The sequence below is a fragment of the Odocoileus virginianus genome, chromosome 1 (genome assembly GCF_023699985.2).
Source record: "Odocoileus virginianus isolate 20LAN1187 ecotype Illinois chromosome 1, Ovbor_1.2, whole genome shotgun sequence".
Taxonomy (NCBI): domain Eukaryota; kingdom Metazoa; phylum Chordata; class Mammalia; order Artiodactyla; family Cervidae; genus Odocoileus; species Odocoileus virginianus.
Window position 1 is genome coordinate 41,545,296 of NC_069674.1, and position 27,372 is coordinate 41,572,667.

A 27,372-nucleotide genomic window follows, 5' to 3' on the forward strand; every position below is an offset into this window, starting at 1 on the left:
CAGTCAAGATTTGCTGAGGACTTAGAATAAGGCAGTCCAGGTGCAGAGGAGAAGCTCTAGCATTGATCCAGGCTGATCCAGGTCCCTTTCTCATATGTCACTTACCAGTTCTGTCATCTTGGGTAAGATACTAAACTTTTCTTGAGACAGAGTTTCCTCTTTAATAAAATGAGAAATATAAAAATTCACTTGAGCGGGATTTGTGAGGATTGACTTAAAAGATTAATGAAGGGTATCTGGAATACATTTACCAGGCAAACAATGCTGTTTTATAGGCACTAACTCCTTGGCAGTTTGCCTAATTTTATAAGGCCAGAGGGCAGGTCTCCTCTGGGTTTAGATACAACTTTGAGCTTCAACCTCCACTGAAGATACTCTACTGTAGTTAGCTTACTATGCATTTGTCCCTTCCATTGGACTGTATAAATCTTGGCAATAATCCTGCCACATCACATCTTCAGAATCTGGCAAAAGTCTCCACACAGAGTAGATAGTCTATACACTTTTGCAGAGCTAACATCTACCAAAACTTCTAACCTATCCTGACCACTTGTCAAGCCAGAATGAGTCAGGCCAGTGAGCCCCTTCATGTCCATCACAGTCCATTTCCATATCTCTGCTTCTTATATCATCCTTGGCACACATGATTTTTTATTTGCTTCCACGTGTTGGTGATTCTGTCATTGACAGCTAATGTGCTAGAGGGTATGTGATATCTCCCACATTTGCACACATAAAAGCAGGCATCATGATAAGCAATTTCTCTTATGATAACAATTAAATGTCAAGTTCCCTACTGCTCACTTGCAAGACAACCACAGACTCAACTATACATTAGGTAAATATCCCTATCAGATGATAAAGAATCTGCCTCCAGTGCAGGAGACAATTGTTCAATCCTTGGGTCAGGAAGATCTCTTGTAAAAGGGAATGGCTATCCACTTCAGTATTCTTGCCTGGAGAATTTCATGGTGGGTTACAGTCCATCAGATCACAAAGAGTTGGACATGATTGAGTGACCCTTTAGTTTCACCTCTAGATTTATGCCAAACACTTTTGGGTTTTGAACCACTTGGATGCTCCCCCAAACACTTCTTGATAAAAGTTTTAGACCCCTGGGAAAATAGCCTTAAGCTTGCTAGAATATCTTTTCTCCCCAGCTAACTTCTGCTACCTCTCAGGTCCTTCCATTTTCTAGAAAGTGACTTCATTGGGATTCTATCATTCACTGTTGCCTGAAATGTTGTAACAAATTCCTAAAAAATATTTCCTGGGCTCAAGATTTAAAATCATCTGATGTGGAAAACTCTCCAAAGTCCAGTCTGGCAACACTTCAGACGAATTTTAAATAGTCTTTAAACATTTTGGAAAAATGTAAAATTTGCCATCAAATGTTTTTCTTTTGGAAAAAAAAAGAGTAGAGAAAAATTTATTTGGAATTTCCAACCAAAAGGATGCTAACAGGAAAAATTAAAATAAAGGAATGAAAAGATATGGCACTACTAATTACTCATGGATGTGAAATCCAGTTAACAAAGCATGCTATCTGCCAGACTTGAACTGCAACTGTTAATGACTTGCTTTAAGCAACTCATCCTCTGGGAAGCTGCCTTCTGAGACAGACATCAGTCCCTTCCCAGTGCAATGACCCATGTACATCTCGCCTTTCACAGACCCCTGCTCTTCAAATCACATGGCTTCCCACCTGCCCTTTTCCCCAGCTCCTCTCTTCAACAGTGCCATCTTTGTCCTCTCTTCTTGGGCATCCCTTTCCATGGCACCCCTCTCTTTCCAAATCAACCAACCCATCTCTATATTCCTCACACACTGCATCCTTTCAGACCCTTTCTTGGCCTCTGACTTCCTCTGGACCACATGTGCTTTCTCCCTCTTTCTGCCTCCAGAACCTTCCCCTCCTTCCCTCCCTTCTGATCCTAGAGCCTTTCTTGTGCCCTTGACCCACATTCCTCTGGCTCTCCCACCCATAGCCCTTCACACTCCCCATCCTCAGGAAAGACTCTGTCTTCATTTATAATTCAGCTAATTGCACAGTTTTTCAAGTTTATTTGCACATTCATCTTCCCACCTCACCCTTTCCACATATTCACCTCTCCCCTTCCCACTAGGCCACCACTCTGTTTTGTGTGTTCTTTTTTAACTTTTTTTTAAAAATTGAAGTTTAGTTAATTTACAATGCTGTGTTTCAAGTGTACAGTTACATGTACATATATGCATATATACACACACACATACATATGTATAACTGAATGTATGCATATATATATATATATATACATATATGTATATATATATATTCTTTTTCAGATTCTTTTCCATTATAGGTTACTACAAGATATTGAGCATGGTTCCCTATGCTATATAGTAAGTCTTTGTTGTTTATCTATTTTATATACAGTAGTGTGTATATGTTAGTCCCAAACTCTTAATTTATCCACCCCTCCCCACTATCCCTTTTGGTAACCATAAGTTTGTTTTGTATATCTATGAGTTTGTTTCTGTTTTGTAAATAAGCTCATTTGTATCATTTTTTCCATTCTACATGTCAGTGATATCATATAATATTTGTCTTTATCTGACTTACTTCATTTAGTAAGATAACTTCTAGTTTCCTCCACGTTGCTGCTAATGGCATTATTTCATTATTTTTTATGGCTAAATAATATTCCATTGTATATATGTACCACATCTTCTTTATCCATTTCTCTGCTGATGGATTTTTAGCTTGCTTCCATGTCTTGGCTATTGCAAATAGCCAATAGTCAATTTAATGAGCATTGATCATTCTTGATTCCATTCCAAGCTTCTACTTTTCTGTCTGTCTGAATTTGACGAATGCCTTTGCATTTTAACAAAGCCTTTCCATTGATCGCCGTACCTCAAGACCATGGGTGAGTGAGGGGCTACCACGATTCCCATCCTGAAGTATAGGCTGCCATGGCTTCTGTTAAGTAACAGAAGTGACAGAGCTGCAGGCCCATCCCTCTGTCAGAGACTTCGCCCAGCTTCCCTCCCTGCCTGTTCCAGTGTCTTTTCCCACCACCTGGTGCAACCTCAGGGGAGGCGTAGTGAAGAGTCAGGATGTTTCCCAGTGTCTAGAGGTCAAAAGGACATTCCTCACTGCCTGCATCAATGAAGGTTATGAAGGAAACAGTGGTGAGGTGCCTCCATCTGTCCCAGTCAGGGAGTTTTAGCAGAGGTCTAGAGAGGAGCTAGCACTCCCACCCCCACTCAGCAGCAACAAGGAACCCCAGAGGGAGCCTGAATTTCCACCCCTAACATCAGCAGAGTCCTGATAAGACACAAACTTTAAATAAGATTTGGAATCTCACAAAATAATACCCAAATTGTCTGTATTTCAACAGAAAATAATTGATCATAGCAAGAACCAAGGACGTCACAACTTGAGTGAGAAAAGACAATATACAGACAGCAAAATTGAGTTGGCAGAGTTGTTAGAATTAAATGAGAAGCACTTAAGAATTGCCATCATAAAGATGTTTCAAGAAGCATGCCTGAAACAAATGAAAGACAGAACATCTCAGCAAAGTACTCAAAGACATAAAGAAGAACCAATAGAAATTTCAGAAATCCAAGAACACAATAATGAAATAAAACATACAGTGAATGAAGCCAACAAAAAAATAGGGCAGGGGAAAATACTAGTGACTTTAATGATAAAGCAATAGAGGTGACCCATTTTGAACAAGAAGGAGACTACAAACTGAAAAATAAGAATGAACAGATCCTACCCCACTCACACCTATGGATAGATCAACCAAACAGAAAATTAGCAAGGAAACACAAACTTTAAATGATACACTGGACCAGTTAGACCTAATTGATATCTGTAGGACATTTCACCCCCAAACAATGAATTTCACCTTTTTTCTCAAGGGCACATGGAACATTGTTCAGGATAGATCACATCCTTGACCTTGGTAAATTCAAAAAAAATTAAATAATTTCAAGCATCTTTTCTGATCACAATGCAGTAAGATTAGATGTCAACTACAGGGAAAAACTATTAAAAATACAAGCATATGGAGGCTAAACAACATGCTTCTGAATAACCAACAAATCACAGAAGAAATCAAAATATGCATAGAAACAAATGAAAATGAAAATACAACAACCCAAAACCTATGGGATTCAGAAACAGTAGTGCTAAGGGGAAGGTTCATAGCAATACAAGCTTACCTCAAGAAACAAGAGAAAAATCAAATAAATAACCTAACTTTACAACTAAAGCAACTAGAAAAAGAAGAAATGAAGAACCCCAGGGTTAGTAGAAGGAAAGAAATCATAAAAATTAGGGCAGAAATAAATAAAAAAGAAACAAAGGAGACTAGAAAAAATCAACAAAGCCAAAAGCTGGTTCTTTGAGAAGATAAATAGAATAGACAAACCATTAGCCAAACTCATCAAGAAAAAAAGGGAGAAGAATCAAATCAACAAAATTAGAAATAAAAATGAAGAAATCACAACAAACAACACAGAAATACAAAGGATCATGAGACTACTATCAGCAACTATATGCCAATAAAATGGACAACTTGGAAGAAATGGATGAATTATTAGAAAAGTATAATCTTCCAAAACCGAACCAGGAAGAAATAGAAAATCTTAACAGACCCATCACAAGCACAGAAATCAAAACTGTAATAAAAAATCTTCCAACAAACAAAAGCCCAGGACCAGATGGCTTCACAGGTGAATTCTACCAAAAATTTTAGAGACGAGATAACACCTATCCTACTCAAACTCTTCCAGAAAATTGAAGAGGAAGGTAAACTGCTGAATTCATTCTATGAGGCCACCATCACCCTAATACCAAAGCCAGAAAAAGATGCCACAAAAAGAGAAAACTACAGGCCAATATCATTGATGAATATAGATACAAAAATCCTCAACAAAATTCTAGCAAACAGAATCCAACAACATATTAAAAAGATCATACATCATGACCAAGTGGGCCTTATCCCAGGGATGCAAGGATTCTTCAATATCCGCTAATCAATCAATGTGATACACTACATTAACAAATTGAAAGATAAAAACCATATGATTATCTCAATAGATGCAGAGAAAGCCTTTGACAAAATTCAACATCTATTTATGATAAAAACCCTCCAGAAAGCAGGCATAGAAGGAACATACCTCAACATAATAAAAACCATATATGATAAACCCACAGCAAACATTATCCTCAATGGAGAAAAATTGAAAGCATTCCCCCTAAAGTCAGGAACAAGACAAGGGTGCCCACTTTCAGCACTACTATTCAACATAGTTTTGGAACTTTTAGCCACAGCAATTGGAGAGGAAAAAGAAATAAAAGAATCCAAATTGGAAAAGAAGAAGTAAAACTCTCACTGTTTACAGACGACATGATCCTCTACATAGAAAACCCTAAAGACACCACCAGAAAATTACTAAAGCTGATCAGTGAATATAGAAAAGTTATAGGATATAAAATTAACACACAGAAATCCCTTGCATGCCTACACACTGACAATGAGAAAACAGAAAGAGAAATTAAGGAAACAATTCCATTCACCATTGTGATGAAAAGAATAAAATATTTAGGAATAAATCTACTTAAAGAAACAAAAGACCTATATATAGAAAACTATAAAACACTTATTGAAAAAAAATTAAAGATGACACAAATAGATGGAGAAATATACCATGTTTATGGATTCAAAGAATCAATATAGTGAAAGTGAGTATATTACCCAAAACAATCTATAGATTCAATGCAATCCCTATCAAGCTACCAATGGTATTTTTCACAGAACTAGAACAAATAATTTCACAATTTGTATGGAAATACAAATAAAACCTCGAATAGCCAAGGCAATCTTGAGAAAGAAGAATAGAAATAGAAAAATCAACCTACCTGACTTCAGACTATACTACAAAGCTACAGTCATCAAGACAGTATGGTACTGGCTCAAAGACAGAAATATAGATCAATGGAACAGAATAGAAAGCCCAGAGATAAGTCCACACACCTATGGACACCTTATCTTTGATGAAGGAGGCAAGAATATACAATGGAGAAAAGACAAACTCTTTAACAAGTGGGGCTGGGTAAACTGGTCAACCACCTGTAGAAGAATGAAAATAGAACACTTTCTAACACCATACACAAAAATAAACTCAAAATGGATTAAAGATATAAATGTAAGACCAGAAACTATGAAACCTTCTAGAGGAAAACATAGGCAAAACACTCTCTGATATAAATCACAGCAGGATCCTCTACGACCTACCTCCCAGAGTAATGGAAATAAAAGCAAAAAATAAAACAAATGGGACCCAATTAAACATAAAAGGTTTTGCACAATGAAGGAAACTATAAACAAGGTGAAAAGACAGCCTTCAGAATGGGAGAAAATAATAGCAAGCAAGCAACTGACAAAGAATTAATCTCAAAAATATACAAGCAGCTCATGCACCTCAATACCAGAAAAATAAATGACCCAATCAAAAAATAGGCCAAAGAACTAAACAGACATTTCTCCAAAGAAGACATACAGATGGCTAACAAACATATGAAAAGATTCTCAACATCACTCATTACCAGAGAAATGCAAATCAAAACCACAATGACATACCATCTCATGTCAGTCAGAATGGCTGATATCAAAAAGTCTACAAACGATAAATGCTGGAGAGGGTGCAAAGAAAAGAGAACCCTCTTACAATGTTGGTGGGAATGCAAACTAGTACAGCCACTATGGAAAACAGTGCGGGGATTCCTTAAAAAACTGGAAATAGAACTGCCATATGACCCAGCAATCCCACTGCTGGGCATACACACCGAGGAAACCAGAATTGAAAGAGACACATGTACCCCAATGTTCATCGCAGCACTGTTTACAATAGCTGGGACAAAGAAGTAACCTAGTCCCCCATCTGCAGATGAATGGATAAGAAAGCTGTGGTACATATACACAATGGAATATTACTCAGCCATTAAAAGAACACATTTGAATCAGTCCTAATGAGGTGGATGAAACTGGAGCCTATTATACAGAGTGAAGTAAGTCAGAAAGAAAAACACCAATACAGTATACTAACGCATATGTATGGAATTTAGAAAGATGGTAATGATGACCCTATATGCGAGACAGCAAAAGAGACACAGATATGAAGAACAGACTTTTGCACTCTGTGGGAGAGGGTGAGGGTGGGATGATTTGAGAGAATAGCATTGAAGCCTGTATATTACCATATGTGAAACAGATCACCAGTCCAAGTTTGATGCATGAAACAGGGCACTCAAAACTGTGCACTGCGACAACAACAATCAGGGAGGGGATGGGGAAGGAGGTGGGAGGGAGGTTCAAGATGGGAAACACATGTACACCCATGGCTGATTCATGTCAATGTATGGCAAAAACCACTACTATATTGTAAAGTAATTAGCTTCCAATTAAAATGAATAAATAAATTAATTTTTTAAAAAAAAAGAATGAACAGACCCTCAGGGATGTGTGGGAATGTACAAAGGTTGGATATTCATATCACCAGAGTCCCAAAAAGAGAGGATAAAAAGGACTGACAAGTTATTTGGTAGTCTATTTGCTGAAAATTTCCCAAATTTGACAGAAGATGTATAAACTTAAAGATGAGTGAACTCCAGGCAGGATAAACACAAGAAATCCATGCCAAGATTCATTACAACTAAACAAGACAAGGTTTCTTATATGAAAACTAAAGACAATGAAAAAATCCTGAAAGTATTAAAAGATAGGATGAAAACTTACATATGGGGAAAACTATGTGACGGCAATGGTTTTCTCATACAAACAATGGAGGCCAGAAGGAAGAGGCACAGTTTTCCAAGGACTGAAATAAAAGACCTGTCACCCAGAATCTTCTGTTCACAAACATATCCTTCAGGAATGAAGGGGAAATGAAGACTTTCTCAGAAGAAGGATAACTAAGAGACTTTTTCCTTGGCAGACCTACCTTAACACAATGGCTAACAGAAGTTCTCTAACAGAAAGGAAATGATGAAAAAAAAAAAAAAATCAGGAAGAAAAAAGTAAGAATGGAAGACCAAAGAATGGGTAAATGAAATATACTTTCCTTTTCTTTTTGAATTGTCTAAATTATTTTGAGTTTTCTACACAGAAATTATAATACCAACTGATGGTCTCAGCATTTATAGAGGACATATTTAAAACAATTTGATCATAAAGAAGGGAAGGTAAAGTGATGTAAAGGGACATAAAGTTTCTCAACTTTACTAGAACTCTTCAGTACACTGATAAGCTATGTATATAGAATATAATATTTCAAGCAAACACTAAAAAAGCTAGCCAAAGAGATATACTAAAAATTGCTATAGATATAACAAAATGAAATTCTAAACAATTCTCAGGTTATACCTGTGAAGAAGGGCAAAGGAAATGGAGAAAATAAAACAGAGAGAAACAGAAAAAGAAAATACAAGCATTAGAAAGGAGGGGGAAAACCCATTTTATACTGTAAAGTACCATTAAAAAGGCAGAGCACTGAAGAATTCATGCTTTCAAACTGTGGTGCTAGAAAACTCTTGAGAGTCCCTTGGACAGCGTAGAGCTCAAATCTGTCAATCTGAAAGGAAATCAACCCCGAATACTCATTGGAAAGACTGATGCTGAAGCTGAAGCTCCAATACTTTGACCACCTGATACAAAGAGCAGACTCATTAGAAAAGACCCTGATGCTGGGAAGGACTGAGGGCAGAAGGAGAAGAGGGTGGCAGAGATTAAAATGGTTGGATGACATCACCAATTCAATGGACATGAGCTTGGCAAACTCTAGGAGATAGTAAGGGATGGAGGCCTGGTGTGCTGTGGTCCATGCGGTTGCAGAGAGTCAGACACAACTTGGCAACTGAACAAACAAATGATTTTAAAATGGATTAAACAAGAATACTGTGTATAAGGGTAGTATAAAGAAAAAAATCTCTTGTTACATACCATCAAGAAATTAAAAATGAGATTTAAATAAAAATATCATTTACAGTAGCATCAAAAATATAAAATTCTAGAAATAAATGTAATGAGAAATGTAAGATATACCCCCAAGAAAGCATAAAATTATTTGTGACTAAAAATTAAAGAAGACCTACATAAATGGAGGCATCTATCACATAGGGGTTTAAAAGACTTGATATTGAGAAGATGACAATCAATCCCAAATTGATCTGTAGATCTAATAGGATCACAAGTAAAATTCCAGCGGAAGCTCTCCTAACACCAGGGTCAACGAGTGAGCCACTCTCTCCTACCCAGAAGAAAGGTGCACAGCCTGCAGACCATTGAAGGAAGAGCAGGCAGACACAAAAATGCATTCCACACAATTCCATTTACATATAGTTCAAAACAGGGAGCACTAGAACTGTCAGAGCAGTAAGAATAGTGTGTTCACTTTTTAATAATCTACTGGATCTTACAGTTATTTTTGTGCATTTTCTATGAGTGTTTTCCATGTCACATTAGAAAAGGAAAGTCAAACCATACAAAAGTAAAGATTTTAATCTGTTTCCCCAAATCGAAGAGACAGTGAATATATTCTATATAATTCTCAAAAAATCATTATGGTATTATCTAGGAGATTATGGTATTCCTTGGTGGCTCAGAGGTAAAGAATCTGCCTGCAATGCAGGAGACATGGGTTTTATCTCTGGGTCAGAAAGATCCCCTGGAAAAGAAAATGGCAACCCACTCCAGTATTCTTGCCTGGAGAATTCCATGGACAGAGGAGGCTGGTGGGCTACAGTCCATAGGGTTGCAAAAGAGGCAGATGACTTAGTGAACAAACAACAAAGAGAGAACACATATTATAAGTTAATTTGCTTTCTTTTTGTTCTCTTGACAATATTTTGCACAGAGAAGAAATTTTTAAGTTTTATGAAGTTGAGTTTATCAATTCTTTCTTTCATGGATCCTGCCTTTGCAATTTTATCAAAAAAGTCATCACCAAAACCAGGATCATCTAGATTTTCTCTTGTGCTATCTTCTAGGGGGTTAATAGGTTTACATTTTACAATTTATGTCTATGTTCTATTTTGAGTTAATTTTTTGTGAAGACTAAGGTCTGTGTCTATATTCAATTTTTTGCATGTAAATGTTTAGTTGCTACAGCACCATTTGTTAAAGAGACTGTCTTTGCTCCATTGGCAATGTTGCTATTGCCATTTGTCAAAGGTCAATTAACTATATTTATGGGGGTACATTTCTGGACTCTCTATTCTGTTCTGTTAATCTATTATTCCATCAATACCACACTCTCTTGATTACCAGAGCTTTATAGTAAGTCTTGAAGTCAGGGATTATCAATCCTCCCACTTTGTTCTTCCCCTTCAATATTGGGTTGCTCTTCCTTGTTTGGTTCTATGATCACAACTTCCATTTTATAGAAGGAAATAGGAACTGAGATTCAGAGAAATGACTTAATTTGCTTCCTGTCATTCTGCTGATAAATGATGGATCTGCATTTACTTTCCCTCTAGACTTAAGTAGGACTCATTTTGAATCAAAACAAGCCTCATGAAAATGTATCTCATATAGTAAATGCATGTCTTTCAACTTCTCCAAATTGTTCACTTTACCTTCTCTGTAATTTTATAGTAGTAGAGGCAAAAGCTTTTCTGACCTTAATTTTAGGAATGCAGAATGTTCTAAAACATCAACTATTTTGAGTATTTCTACATTTCACAACTTTTAACCAAAATGTGCTGTTGTTTGTACATATTTCTGCCCTATACTATCCCAGAGGAATATCTAGAAGCAAAAGAACAGATCACACCAAATATTAATCTTCTAAAAAAAAAAGAGGGGGAAAAAAAACTCTGAAACCTGAAAAACAGCATGTACCAAAATTCTGCCAAAATAAAGGAAACACAAATCAGAGAAATGAACAATGAATTTCATAAGATTTGCAAAAAACTCATAATTCTGCACATTTTGATCACAAAATCTTAGCTACTTCAGACAAACCAATAAGCCAGGACCAGCTCCATCTTAAGGCAGAACATAGATATACAAACACATCTTCAATTTACCAATAAACAGGACTTTGAATATATGACAAATATCCATGTGTTTTTGCTGCCAACCAGAAACCACATCAATCGGCGAATTTTAAAATGTCCTCCTTTCAATCGTCGGCCTTTATTGAGTTTATGTCAGGTGTCCTTGTGGTGGACCTTGGGAAGACAAGATGAATAAGGCATGGTGGTTTCTCTCAGGACATTCATCTCTAGGGGACTTAGGCACACACAAACATCATGATAAACACTACAAGCTACCATGGAAGCATGATGCAAGGACTGATAAGACATGGTACAAGAAACAGATCCACAAACTTTGAAAATGAACTTTTATGATGATCAAAGGGGAAAGGTAGAAGAAGGGATAAATTAGGAGTTTGGGGTTAACATATATATACTACTATATATAGCATAGATAATCAACAAGGACCTACTGGATAGCACAGGGAACTCTGTATATATATATATATATATATATATATATATATATATATAACTGAATCCCTTTGCTGTACACCTGAAACTAACACAACACCATAAACCAGCTATACTATAAAATGAAAATTAAATTAAAAACAAAAGAATATGTGTTGATAAGACACTGTTGAGGGCTTCCAAGCCCTGCTTTCCCCACATCTGCTCAGCTGCAAATGTGGAAGACTTAAACCCACAGACTCAGCTCTAAGAGGTGCTGAAGACGGCCCAGGTCAAGAAAAGACTCATACTAGGAATCTTATTTCCAGAGACTGGAATTTGGAATCAGTCTGTGATCACAGCTCCACCTCCCAAATCAACACTCTTGTCTTTGTTTCCTCTCAGCCTGAAGTCCCAAATGCAAGCCTCATCCTGGGGGACCAGGATCTGTCTGTCGGCTCTCTCTCTCCCTCTTAATAACTCCCCTCCCCAGTCCAAATGTCCCAGCCATTGGTTCTCATCTAATTCCAAATTTTCACCCACAACAGAGCTTGATTCTCTCCAGGGTTTTCTACAGTACTCTGGGGCTGACAGTTTATTTCAAGGCTAGTGATTCACTCCAAAACTAAGCCAGGCAGCTTTCTTTTCAAGCACTACCACCCCTGAGACATCTGTTTCTTCAAGTTGTTTCAGTTCTATTCAGCTACAGACTCCTGTCAGTTACCATCCTTCCCACACTGGACTTCCTGGCTGACTGGTAGACCACTGGCCTCCAGAAGAATATCACAGGTCAAGGACTATTTTTCAGCTTCGTTAATTTGGTCCTTGGTGAAGCTGAGGATAAGTTGCCCTCCCATTTATGAGGAAGTTGGGGTGAACATAATTTCTATATTGATTCTCACTTGACCACTGGCTTTATTCCTTTATTCCATTTATTTGCCAAGCAATTGCAGAGGCACTTGGATGCCAGGTCTTGGGCTGAGTGCCAAGTACACAGTAGTAAACATCATACATACCTTCCCCCAACAGACTTCCCTCTGGGCTTTCACTGCCCTGCCCCATGCTATGGACCAGCTACCCAGTCTCCTTCAGATAGGAGCTCAAAGAGAATGAGCCAGAACCCCTCAGTCTTTATAGATCCTGGAGTTGAACTTGTGGCTGGCCATCTGAAGAGTTCAACTCTAACCGTTGTTCAGGTCTCCCCTAGCGCTCCCCTAAGATTCCTGCAATTTAGTGTCATCTTTTTCCATTTGCTATGTCTGGTGAGGTTTACTTTGCATTTCGAAGGATGAGGAGGGGATCCCAGAAATAAGGGGAAAGCATATTCTAAGCAGAAGAAACTTCCAGGAAGAGCAAAATGGTGCTCCATAAATGCAAATGGTTTGCCCACACTTGTCACTCCCACTGCTTATAATGAGGGCCACACTAGTATCTTCAGTGCCACCATGAAAACAAGTGACTGAATTGACTACACTGGTACGAAAAATGTTCGCGTCTAATGCCTTTCTCCAGCATGGGTATGTTCATTTCCTTTCATTGCCTTAACACATCACCACAAAGTTGGTTGTTTAAAAGAACACATATGTGTTATTTTACTATTGCGACATATTCACAGTTCATCATTTAGCACTGTAGCTCAGACATCTAGCATGGCTATACCTGGGCTAAAAGTAAGGTGTTGGCAGGACTGCTACATTTCTGGAGGCTCCAGAGGAGAATCCTTTTTCTTCAGCTTCTGGAGACCTCCCACACTTCTTGGTTTGTGTCCCCTTCCTCCATCTTTAAGGCAGTGTATGTGTGCTCAGTCACTCAGTCGTGTCCAATTCTTTGCGGCTACATAGATTATAACCTGCCAGGATTTTCTGCCCATGGGACCCTCCAAGCAGGAGTACTGGGGTGGTATGACACTTCCTACTCCAGGGGTCTTCCCAACCCAGGGATCAAACTCTCATCTCTTACATCTCCTGCACTGGCAGGCTGCTTCTTTACCACTAGTGCCACTTAGAAAGCCCAAGGCCAACAACACAGCATCCCTTGACTTTTTTTTGTAGTCACACCATGCCTGACCACAGCTGGGAAAGTTTCTCTGCTCTCAGGAGTCATGTGATTAGATGGGTCAACATGTATATTCAGGATCCTCTCTCAATTTCCAGATCCTTAACTTTAATCACATCTACAAAGTCTCTTTCTCTATGTATTAATAAATTGACATTTACAGCATCCAAGGACTAGGGTATAGACATCTTGATGGTGGAGGGATGGTTCCACTAACCACAGGAGTGACAAGAGCCAGGTCCAAATTTATATTCCTTTTCTATAATGGCTTTTTTTATAATTTCAAAATAAAGGATACCTTGAATTTAACTGATTAAATTTACATAACAAATTCAGTCACTGGGTCAAGAAGATCCCCTGGAGAAGGAAACGGCAACCCACTCCAGTATTCTTGCCTGGGTCAAGAAGATCACCTGGAGAAGGAAACAGCAACCCACTCCAGTATTCTTGCCTGGGATATCCCATGGACAGAGAAACCTGGCAGGCTACAGTCCATGGGGTCACAAAAGAGTCAGACATGACTTAGCAACTAAACAGCAACAGGAAATTAAACGATTCTACGTGAATCAGCCTGAATTACAGTGGGATATGAGAAGAGACCAGGTGGCACGAAACCAGGCAGAGGGCTAGAAATCAGATGGTAGTATGATTGCCTCGTGCACAAGACTAACTAGGTGTTCCAGATATTCTTGGGCAGAGGAACATACTATATGCATAATTATATTAATATTTTGCGAATAGTTGTGGTCACATGTTCACATTTAAGGATGTGTGTAAATCCATGTTTCTCTCCAGATCATTTTGGAAAAACTGATATTTTTTTCAATATTTTGCAAATAATACTCCTAAAATGCTATGCTGCAAAATATTAAAAATATAACCATTACAATTCAGTTTTGAATATTTCCTGCTTAAAGATCAATATAAAATGGACTATTACATGTAAAAAATGACTACAAAGCAAGAAAAAAATGACTACAAAGAAATATTCACATGAAATATAGCAAAATATTATTGGTTACAATATTTAAATGAGCATATACATTTTATGTGTATGAAATGTATAAAACCATGAAGGCCTCACTAGACAAATAGGCAGAAGATTTCAATTCAGCAAGCAATTTTAAACCATTTAAAATGTTTAAAACTACTGATAATATAATAGTTTCAAATTAGTAAATTTTACTTATTAAACTTTGTAGCAAGGTCTTCCCTTGCTACAAAGCTTCCCTGGGGTCTCAGCAGTAAAGAATCTGCCTGTCAATTCAGGAAATGTGGATTTGATCCCTGGCTCAAGAAGAACCCTTGGAGAAGGAAATGGCAATCCCCTCCAATATTCTTGCCTGGGAAATCCCATCAACAAAAGAGCCTGATGGGCTATAGTCCATGGGCTCGCAAAAGAGTTGGACACAGCTTAGCAACTAAATAACAAGAAGAGATAATTACAATCAAAAAAAAAAAAAAAGGATTATTCATGATGGACAGAGGAGATTGGTGGGCTATGGTCCATAGAGTTGCAAAGAGTTGGACTTGATTTGAAGCAACTTAGTATGCACTCATGGTAATACTTAAATGCTGGCAAGATATGGTGATATCAATAGATGTTTCTGATGGCAGTTTAATTTGGTCACTATATTTTGAAAGCTATAACAATAAAAATAAGAAAAAGGTAAGAATCCTCCAGATAGTCTAGATTCCCACATCTTCTGCCTCTGTAATCCTATGCATGGAAATTTTTCTTAAAGACTAATACAAAGAAGCAAAAGTATATTTTAACATCGTCTAAATATGATAAAAGAAATGGAAAATGCTATAGTCTGAAATTAAGTCTAGTAACCCGGTGAAACACAAAATATTTATAGTCTTCCAGACATCTCAGACCAATGAGATAAAATCTGTCTACTCTAATGTTGTACAGTTTTGAAACTTTATTTGCATCAACATAAAAGAAAGTAAAAGTAAATATGTTTGTTAAGACAGTGGTAGACTATGTTTTATTTTGTCCACAAATTCCAGTGTATTTCCCAGTGTAGAAAATACACCAGAAGCATTTACCCTGCTAACATGTGTTATCCAGGTACGATTACCTGCCTCTACACCAAAAATGAAACCCTGTTTGGGTGAGGGGTCACGGCAGAGTAGGTGGCTTTCCCTTTGAACTTACAGAAATCCTTGGGTCAAGTACTTTAATGAGTGCTTGCTTTTCCCAAATTGCTTGTGCAGAAATCCGCAAACTTTATAATGCAAGCCAGGAAATTGATTCAAACACAGATTATTCTGGTAGGCGCCAATAAAAGTTCCTGTCCCAGTCACAAGATTTAAACGCTATGGAGACATGGTGCCACAGAGTCTGAGAAAAGTCAGACCCGTTTTATTAGTATGATCAAGGATACCACCCTACCTTTATTTAAAGTGCTACCGTATGTTGTAGATAAACATGATAAACAGGACTAATAGTCCAGCTTTATTGTCAGGCCAATACTGGGAAGTAGGAAGCCCATGGATCCTTTTCCCAGAACAAACTTGAAAACTAGTTTTCTAGCTCCAAAACATGTGTATACCTTTATTTTGAGATCTTACTACGCCAAAATGATTGCTTTGTGCTTGCTTTGCTTCTAAAGACTTAATTGTATTTTCAAGAGTGGTTTTGGATGGATTTTCCTGTTTGGGTCTTATGTTTACTGGTTGCTATGGGTTATTCAAAGACGAAGTTAAACAGCTAATGAGCAGGCACTGCTCCCTCTGCAGCAACGCTCCAAGCATGTGTTGTTGGGACAGGCAAGGGGGTAGCTCTAGAAGGTGAACAGTCAGTGACCATCACTTAGTTATATGTATGACTTCCCTTTTCTGCAATTGCTCCACAAATATGCATGCTCTTAACACCTAAAGTGTTGAGAACCAATCATTTGGTGTATCAAGGGCCATGAGGCTGAAGGAGCACAAAGAACATAATATCCAAGGTCAGACTACCTAACAGAGCACCAGCAGTCTTCTCCATAGGCTGTGAGTTCCATCCCAAGTCACAACTTCTCTGAGCCTACTTATTCACCTAGAAACGGGAATGAATAAGAGTGACTTCAAGGCATTCAGTTCAGTTCAGCTCAGTCACTCAGTCATATCCAACTCTTTGCAACCCCATGGACTGCAGCATACCAGGCTTCCCTGTCCATCACCAACTCCCAAAGCTTGCTCAAACTCGAGTCCATTGAGTTGGTGATGCCATCCAACCATCTCATCCTCTGTCATCCCTTTTCCTCCTGTCTTCAATCTTTCCCAACACCAAGGTCTTTCAAGAATAAAATAAACTATATATGTAAATATGTGTTTTGTATGCAAAGTATTATTTTCTGCTTCTTTGTAACCTTACAATGTAAATCATTTGAAGTCAGTAACCATCCATTAGATGACCATCCATTAGATTTCTTTCTAACACTTTGTTTTGGTATCACCACAATGCAGTGTGCTCAGGGTCTCAACTCTGGCCTTTACAATTACTCACCTTGACCACACACACTTGGGAGCAAGGCATCTCCAGCCTGTTTATACCTCTGGGGAGATGATCAGCATGAAAGAAGTAAGACACCATGGTTAAACAGACATTTAATTTGTTTGACTTTTTGGCTGCCTGGCTGCTGTGTACCTGATATACGCTATGTTTTCTGATGCATAGAAGAGTTGGCTTGCTTTTTAAGTGATTAAAAAAAAGAATTCTCACTTTCCCTGTATCTTTTCTGGTCCACAGTCCAGGTCAGTCAGCAGCCACTGGGAAGTGAGAAAGCAGAAGAGAGTCAAAGGGAAGAATCTGGAAAAGAGGAGGTAGCCTCTGGGTATAAGCAGCTGCCTCAATGATTACACTGCTCCTACCAGACAAACCCTGTGCTCAGATGGATCTACAACCTTACAAGCTATGGTGTGAATTCCTTGGCATCCTGACACATGAGTATTTTTTCCCATTCAATTTGCACAAAATAGTTTTCTTTATTGAGAGATATTTTAATTAGTTTTTATTGTAATATTGTTTGCATAGCTTACAATTCATGAATGAACAACGGGTATAATTTTTATATCCAATATTTATACATATAAAATTGTGTAACCATCACCTCTAATTTCAGAATATTAGATATTCTGAAAAATAACTTTTAAAAAACTTCATATCCATTAGCAGTCATTCCCCATCTCTGTCACTTGTGTTTCATTCTTTCTGTTCCTCAGATTGAATTATCTCAATTGAACTATCTTCATTTTCAATGATTTATTTTCTTTGTCAGCTCAAATCTGGCTTTGAGAACCTCAGTGAATTGTTCACTTGTTGCACTTTTCAAATCCGTAATTTCTATTTTTTAAAATAATCTCTAATCCTTTATTGATAGCCTTTATTTGTCAAAAGACTGCTCTTACATTTTCTATTAGTTGTTTAAATGTGGCTTCCTTTAGTTCTTTAAACATATATCTATAACTGGATTTAAAGTCCATCTAGTAAGCCCAACAGCTGGACTTCCTCAGCGACAATGATTTTCTTGTGTGTGTGCCATACCTTGCTGTTTCCTTGCATTTGTGTGTGTGTGTGTGTGTGTGTGTGTGTGTGTGTGTATACCGTGTATATGTATATATATATGTATATACATGTATTTGTATATACCATGCAGTGCTTAGTCACTCAGTCATGTCTGCTCTTTGAGACCCCATGGACAGTAACCCAGCAGGCTCCTCTGTCCATAAGGATTCTTCAGACAAGAATACTGAAGTGAGTTACCATGCCCTCCTCCAGGGGATCTTCCCAACCCAGGGATTGAACCCACATCTGCCACATTGCGCTTCCCTGGTGGCCAAGACGGTAAAGCGTCTGCAATGCGGGAAACCTGGGTTCAATCCCTGGGTTGGGAAGATCCCCTGGAGATGGAAATGGCGACCCACTCCAGTACTCTTGCCCGGAAAATTCCATGGACTGAGGAGCTTGGTAAGCTGCAGTCCATGGGGTTGCAAAGAGTCGGACACAACTGAGTGACTTCACTTTCTTTTCTGTCGCATTGCAGACAAGTTCTTTACCAGCTGAGCTACCAGGGAAGCCTATATATATATATGTATATATAATCTATATACTTGTCATGCGTGATCACTGATGTCTCTGATCAATGACCTTTACCAATTATAGTGATTGGACAGAGATTTCCTTAAATAGTTTTATCAGTAAGTCTTCCAGCCTTTGCTGAGGGGTTCTCTGTGTATGTCATAGCATGTCGTCAATGATCTGGCAGGCAGATTATATCTATGTCTTAGGTTAATCTTCCCGTTTTTCCCTGAGCCTCAAAGTCAGAGTGAGAAATTGGATCTCCTCAATTCTTTCCTCAGCATTTAGTCAACCCTACACATGTGTATGGCTTTCTTAATTCCCAGGAACATGTTAATTCTTTGCAAATCTCCAAATATCTCTCATTTCCCAGGTTTTTGCTGCACCTGTTAATGATGCCTCATGCTGATACAAAGTTGAACAACTGCTACTGATTGTTTTTGATAACTGCCCCAGAGAAAATGCTGTTTTCAAAGAGTAGACTCTGAGTCAGGTAAAACAGACAAACTCTGATTGGAGGTTTCCAGGGAACAACCAGGTAGGTCAAACATCGTCAATCATTTCCAAAACTATCTCTTTCCTCCAGTGGCTGCTAAGCTGCTTATATTCATAGCTGCTATGATTGTGAGTCTGTTGCTTTTAAACTTTCTCATAGAACTTAGAGGTGGACATGTTTAAATATCACAAAACACTGTGAATCAACTATATTCAAATAAAAATTTTTAAATAACAATCAAAAAATAATAAAATGTCACAAAACTAACTGTTTTTGCTAAGAGTTATATATTTTTCTTGAATATACATCCCATGGGTTATTGCAAGCTTTGGTGAGTTCCAAAGTTCTGAAAAAAAAAATGAAATTTGTCTATTTTGAGGTATTCTTGTCACTTTGGATGGAGAAGCAAGATTTTAGAGATCCTCACTCTGCTACTCTGGAAATGCTCACAAAATTATTTTCTGACTCTTCAAAATAAAAAATCCTGCCACCTCATCAATTGATTTGGCCCCAGATAGCTATTTCCAGAAAGCCACAGTTCCCCTTCCAACCAGAAGCAAGAACTTTAAATAAACTTCAGTTTGTATATATAGTTAGGGGTCATTTTAGGAAATTCATTTCTGTTTTTATTAATGAGATTCTGTACTATTTATTATATATTTTACTATATATTTTTACATGGGGGCTCAGATGTTAAAGAAACTGCATTCAATGTAGAAGTCCTGGAGTCCTGGGTTTGATCCCTGGGTTGGAAAGTTTCCCTGGAGAAGAGAATGGCAACCCACTCCACTATTCTTGCCTGGAGAATTCCATGGACAGAGAAGCCTTGCAGGCTACAGTCCACGAGGATGCAAGTCTATCACATGCATCTCCGGCATTGGCAGGCAGCTTCCTTACCACTAGTGCCACCTGGGAAGCTTTAATCTGCTCATCTTTTATTGGTCATGAGATCAAGTTCTAAAAATAATAAACTTTTTTTAAAGTATCATTTAAGTAAAAGTCATATTTTAGAATTTATATTAATATTTTATACAATTGTCTTTATATCTTTCAACCTTCTTTATGTTTTCTCTTTAGCTTGCTTCTCCATGGAAATTTAACCTTTGAATTATGACCTTCAATGTGTATTTGATCACATTGCTTCTGATTCCCTTATTATATTTTCTCATCTCATATCATAATATTAATAATTTCCCATAAAGCCCTACCTATAGCAACTTTTTAAAAAATTTCTTCTTGATAACTCAGCTGAAAGTATTTTAAATGGCTTATTAAAACAGTATCTCTGTTGTAACTCTGGCTTCTTAGGAGAGTTCCATATAAGTCATCATTTATATATGGGATTGCTTAATGGTTTAATTCAATATAAATGATTTGTTTATTTATAATGGCTATATCAAAGATTAGAAGATGTTTATACATAGACAACCTGAATTAAGATGAGTCTAAATGAGCTCCTATAAATACACTGTCAACAATTCAAATATGAAGAAATCCCTAAAGTAAGCAGCACTTAAAAAATTAATTTTTAATAGTAATGAAACAAATGCTAATTGAAAGAAGATCAAGGCAACTTTTAGGGCCAATAAATGAAAGTTATAATATTATTGCAATGAGGAAAGTTGGTAAACTTATGAACTGTTGGAAGTATTATAACAGCACAACTTTCTGAGACATATTAAGAGCTTACATTTGTGGTTAGCTTCTTATATTTGTGGTACATCCACATACCAGTGACTGTGCTGCATGTTGATTAATACTTTTTAACAAAGCTAATCTCCTCTGTAATTAACTTATCCTAGGGTAATTCCATAAAAGTAAACAACCACATATTTAAAGATATTTATAGTAGCATTATTTATATAAGCAGAAAACATAGTTACATTAGTTTTTAGAACATTAGTTTACTAATTTAGTAAGCTAATGTAACTAATTTAGTTACATTAGTTTTTAAAATTTAGTAGATTAGATGAATATAGTATTATACAAACATTGCAATAATTATGGAAACCAACTAAAATATTTACTATAAAAAAATTGAAAATAAATGCTACTGCTAAGTTTTAAATACTTAAAATGTAAGTTCAACCCTTGACAAAGTTCCTATGTTAGTTATATCATATGCTATGCAAATAATGTCTGTGTTGGATTGTATGTGACCTCAGGCTAGTATTGGCTTTTAACTATTCTTCATATTCTAATAAAAGCTTTTCATTCTTCATCTTTCCACAAGCATCACCCCTCTTCACATACCTTTGTATCAGTTCTAACTAAATCCATTTTGTCATTTTGCAAAGGTAAAACAGTCATATTAGATTTCTGATATCGATGCCCTAGCAGTCAAAAGATGGTCAGAACACAGCCAAGAACAACTTGGAGCACAGAATGCAGGGATCGGTCTTGCCAATTCGGTCACTCAACTTGTTACTATGTGCCTACAGCATCATCACATGGGCAATTAGGGATGTAATAAGGGATGTAATGAAGGATGCTAAGCAGAAGCATGGCACATGCTGGAAGGGTGTTAGGTGATGGGGAAGCCAGGGACAGGAAGAAAAGATCTTTACTGTCCCTGCAATTGAGGCAGAGAGGCTAGTGGGTAGAGACAAGGGGGATAAGTACACTGGACTGAGGTGGGCAGAATCAATAGAACCTGGAGACTAGTAAGATGTGAGGATGATCAAAAGGAGGTGGAATTATCCAGGACTCTAGGAAGCCCATCCAGGTGGAAGTTGACTGTGATAACCAAGAGAATGAGGGCAGAGAACATGCTGGAGGGACAGGATTAGAAAAACTGGGATGTGTTGTGCATGATTAAATGCTGACCCTGTACTTTCTACATCACTGTATTTGTGAGGAATAAGAGATTCATAAGACTGAGAGGAAAATCAAGGAGTTCAGTTAAGAAACAGCTGCAGGCCTCCTGGCCCTGAAGCTGGTCCTAGTTGCCACTGTGAAATGAGTTGAGTAACATGCCTCGCCTCTCTGGGGGGTATCAGGTGAAGGCTGATGGTTTGGGCTGTGGACAACGGCTCTGCCAAGTACAAATGCATAGAAGGGGCCTTGCTGAGATCCCACAGGGCGTCTATGTAAATGGTTTCATGAATTTAAGGTGCAAAACACAGTGGCCTCCCTCATTTTCCCAGCACTTTCTTCTCTGAGCCAGAGTAGGTATCTCTGGGTAGGCTGAGGTGCCCTACTAGAGGGGATGCTCCCACCCCCTGCTAGCTCAGCCTCTGAGGCCCTTCTAGGTCCTCAGGCTCCTGTCTCAGTGCTACCTTCTCTGTATCTGCTCTGCTACAGCCGCATCCAAGAGCAGGTCAAGACTGGTTCTGGCCCAGGCCCTTCACAGATCAGAGCCACCACCTGTGCCCTCTTTCCCCATTGCCCACTGGAACTTTCTTTCCTAGACTAAGGCATCTGTATTTGGTTGGAGACAGTCTGCAATTCAGGAATAGGCCATGGGGGGCAGCTCTCTGTGTAGCCCTCTAGGTTCTGTGAACTTGGGAAAGTTTCCTGTTCCTCTAGATCTTCGTCTCCTTCTCTGCAACACAGAGATGATAGCAACATCTCCCATTATCACATACTTGTGAATAGGTTTAAATAAGCTAGTGTCTTTAAAACACTTAGAATCTAACACACAGTTAGGTGTCAAATAAGTCTTCACAGAAGGAAGGAAAGAAGGGAGGAGAAAGGGAAGGATTGAAGGGAGGCTCACTTTTAAATTTGTAATGGGCTACTAAAGAATCAGTCAAACATTCACCAAGACTTATGACATTATGAGGAACTTATACTATTAAAAAAATCTAGACAATCTAGACTTTTAGTTGTTAAGAAAAAGATTTAATTTGGTTGAAAAAATCTAAATGTATTTTAAAAATTCACTTTAAAAAAAGTGTCACAGAATTGCCTAGCTTAGTCTACCAGACCTGTCATAACAAAGTGTCACAGGTTGAGTAGCTCAAAACGACACTGACTTCTCAGTCTTTGAGCTGGAAGTCCAAGGTCAGGTGCTGGTTGAATTGATTTCTGATGAGAGTTCTCTCTTTAGCTTGCAGAGGGCTGTTTCTTGCTATTTTCTCTGTGAGCCCATGCATCTCTAGTGTCATTTCTTTTTCTTACAAGGACAGCAGCCCTATTGGATGAAGACCTCACCCTTCTAACTTCATTTAACCTTAATTACATTTTTAAAGGCCCTAACTCCAGATAAAGGTGATATTGGAAGTTAGGACTTCAACATACAAATTTTGGAGGGGACACCATTCAGTCCATAACACTGACATAAAGAGAGATAGATATACCAGGCCAATTCAACTAAAAGCAAGAGGAAGGTAAGAGTTTTCATTTTAAACGCAGTGAAATGTAAGATAAGGGCTTCCCTGGTGGCTCAGGCAGTAAAGAATCTGCCTGCAATGAGGGAGACCTGGGTTCGATTTCTGAGTTGAGAAGATTCCCCTGGAGAAGGGAATGGCAAATCACTCCAGTATTCTTGCCTGGAGAATTCCAATGACAGAGGAGCCTAGCGAGCTATAGTCTATGGGGTCACAAACAGTCAGACACAACTGAGCAACTAAACTAACATACACACACAATGTAAGATGAAGCATATTATCTATGATAGAGCTGCCAACTGTTTTTTATTACTGAAGTTCAATAATGAAGTTTTATAATGAAATTATGTGACTCAATCTTTTGAAAAAACACAGCATTGAAATTGCCAAAAAAAAAAAAAAGAATGTCACTCTTCATCTCATTCCAAGAGTTAAGTCACTATACATAGAGTCCTGACCTTTAACACACTCTGTAAAAAGTACAGAGCAGAGATCAAGACTAAAGTGCTGATTGAAGAAAAAAAAAAAAGCACCATCTAAAAGTTGACAGTTATGTTTTATTTGGCAGATATTCTTAGGACTTCGAGCCCAGGAAGTGTTAGTCACTCGATTCAAGGAATTAGATCTGGTAGACAGAGTGCTTGAAGAACTATGGACAGAGGTTTGTAGCATTGTATAAGATGTGATAACCAAAACCATCCCCAAGCAAAAGAAATGCAAGAAGACAATGTGGTTGTCTGAGGAAGCCTTAAAAATGGCTGAGGAAAGAGGAGAAGTGAAAAGCAAAGGAGAAAGGGAAAGATAAACCCAACTGGTGTTGTAGAAGACTCTTGAGAGCCCCTTGGACTGCAAACAGATCCAACCAGTCCATACTAAAGGAAATCAGTCCTGAATACTCATTGGAAGGACTGATGCGGAAGCTGAAAGGCCAATACTTTGGCCACTTGATGAGAACTAACTCATTAGAAAAGACCCTGATGCTGGGAAAGATTGAAGGCAAGAGGAGAAGGGGATGACAGAGGATGAGATGGTTGGATGGCATCACCAACTTGATGAACATGAGTTTGAGTACACTCCGGGAGTTGGTGATGGACAGGGAAGCCAGGCATGCTGCAGTCCATGAGGTCACAAAGAGTCAGACACGACGGAGCGACTGAACTGAAACCCAACTGAATGCAGAGTTCCAGAGAATAGCAAGGAGAGATAAGAAAGCCTTCTTAAGTGAAGAATGCAAACCAATAGAGGAAAACAATAGAATGGGCAAGATTAGAGAGCTCTTCAAGAAAACTAGAGATACCAAGGGAACATTTCAGGCAAGGATGGACACGATAAAGGATAGAAAAGGTAAGGACCTAAAGAAGCAGAAGAGGTTAAGAAAAGGAGGCAAGAATAAACAGAAGAACTGCACAGGAAACCTCTCAAGGACCTGGATAACCATGACGGTGTGGTTACTCACCTAGAGTCAGATATCCTGGAGTGGGAAGTGGGAAGTGCGCCTTAGGAAGAATTACTATAAACAAAGCTTGTGGAGGTGAAGGACTTCTATCTAAGCCATTTAAATTCCTAAAAGATGATGCTGTGAAAGTGCTGCACTCAATATGTCAGCAAATTTGGAAAACTCAGCAGTGGCCACCGGACTGGAAAAGGTCAGTTTTCATTCCAATCCCAAAGAAGAATAATGCTAAAGAATGTTCAAGTTACTGTACAATTGTACTCATTTCACATGCTACCAAGGTTATACTCAAAATCCTTCAAGCTAGGCTTCAACAGTTTGTGAACTGAGAACTTCCAGATGTACAAGCTGGAATTTAAAAAGGCAGAGGACCCGGAGACCAAATTATCAACATTCATTGGATAATAGAGAAAGCAAGGAAGTTTCAGTAAAACATCTGCTTCATTGACTACACTAAAGCCATTGACTATGTGGATCACAACAAACCGTGGAAAATTCTTAAAGAGATGAGAGTGCCAGACTCCCTTACCTGTCTCCTGGGAAACCTGTATGCTGGTCAAGAAGCAACAGTTAGGACCAGACATGAAACAACTGATTGGTTCAAAATTGGGAAAGGAGTATGAGAAGGCTGTATACTATCACTCTGCTTATTTAACTTATGTGCAGAGTATATCATGTGAAATGCTAGGCTGGATGAACCACAAGCTAGAATTGAGATGGCCAGGAGAAATATCAACAACCACAGATATGCAGATGATGCCACTCTAATAACAAAAAGTGAAGAGGAACTAAAGAACTTCTTGATGAGGGTAAAAGAGGAGAGTGAAAAGGCTGGCTTAAAACTCACTTTTCAAAGAACTAAGATCATGGCATCCAGTCCCATCACTTCGTGGCAAATAGATGGGGGAAAAATGGAAACAGTGATAGACTTTATTTTCTTGGGCTCCAAAATTACTGTGGATGGTGACTGCAGCCATGAAATTAAAAGATGCTTGCTCCTTGGAAGAAAAGTTATGACCAAGCTAGACAGCATATTAAAAAGCAGAGACATTACTTTGCCAACAAAGGTCCGTCTAGTCAAAGCGATGGTTTTTCCAGTAGTCATGTATGGATGTGAGAGTTGAAGCATAAAGAAGACTGAGTGCTGAAGAATTGTTGCTTTTGAACTGTAGTGTTAGAGAAGACTCTTTAGAACCCCTTAGACAGCAAGGAGATCAAACCAGTCAATTCTAAAGGAAATCAACCCTGAATATTCATTGGAAGAACAGATGCTGAAGCTACAGTACTTTGGCCACTTGATGTGAAGGGCCAACACATTAGAAAAGACTCTGATGCTGGAAAAGACTGAAAGCAAAAGGAAAAGGGGGCAGCAGAGGATGAGATGCTTAGATAGCATCAATAACTCAATGGCCATGAATTTAAGCAAACTCTTGGAGACAGTAGTGGACAGCAGAGCCTAGTGTGTTACAGTCCATGGGATCATAAAGAATCAGACATGGCTTAGCGACAGAACAATAGCAATATATATGGAAAGATGCAAGAGTCTGGACTCACTGAAATAGTTCCTTTGATATGCAGCTCAGCTCTCCAGGCTAGTATCCTGTGTTTTCTCATTCTGAGTTTCCTCAGGATGCCCCAGTTTGGGATGGTCGCAGTCTGATGGCTGCTAGATGGCAGGCATTCTTTGTTTCCTTCCTGAGTTCCCTCAAGGCTCCCTGTAGGGGTGACTTTAATATTATGGCTAGATCATTTGTTTCCTATTATGGCAGGCAATGTTTTATTTATTAAAGACACTCTGTGCTCTGGGAAAAACTGGCAGAACAGGTCTTCAGGTAGTTAGATATTTACAGGAGAAAATTTTATGAATCTAATTTCTTGCATCATCTCAGATCTAGAAAAGCATAAAAATCATTTAAAGAGACAAAAACCACTACAATATTGTAAAGTAATTAGCCTCCAACTAATAAAAATAAATGAAAAAATAAAAAATAAAGAGACATCTGAGATATGTACTTGATTTCATGTATCCTTTGCTAACATTACATATATACTGACCTCCTTCTGACCTCTTCTGAACTGTCACTAAGAGGTTATGTCTTGGGTTATAGTCCTCAATAAGCCTCAAATAAAATTGAACCTACAGCTAAGAAAATGCAATAGATAGGAATAACAGTGGAAAACTTAAATGATCTCTAAGGTCATTCAGAGAAAACTAAATGGTATCTTACGGAGAAAACTCAGGTTTAAATAGCATACTTAAAGTCATACAGCAGGAGGAAGTAGAGTTCAAACCCACAAATAAACTACACAGGGCTTATCACAACCCTAGAATAAACTGAATAAATTGGACCTGAACTGGGAGAAAACAGGGTGAATGTAAATCAAAGAGCGTTCTTTTGCTTTCTTCCTCCCCCTCTTCCTCTTTCTTTCCTTCCTTCCTTCTTCTCTCCCACTTTCATTCTCTGATAATCTTTTCTT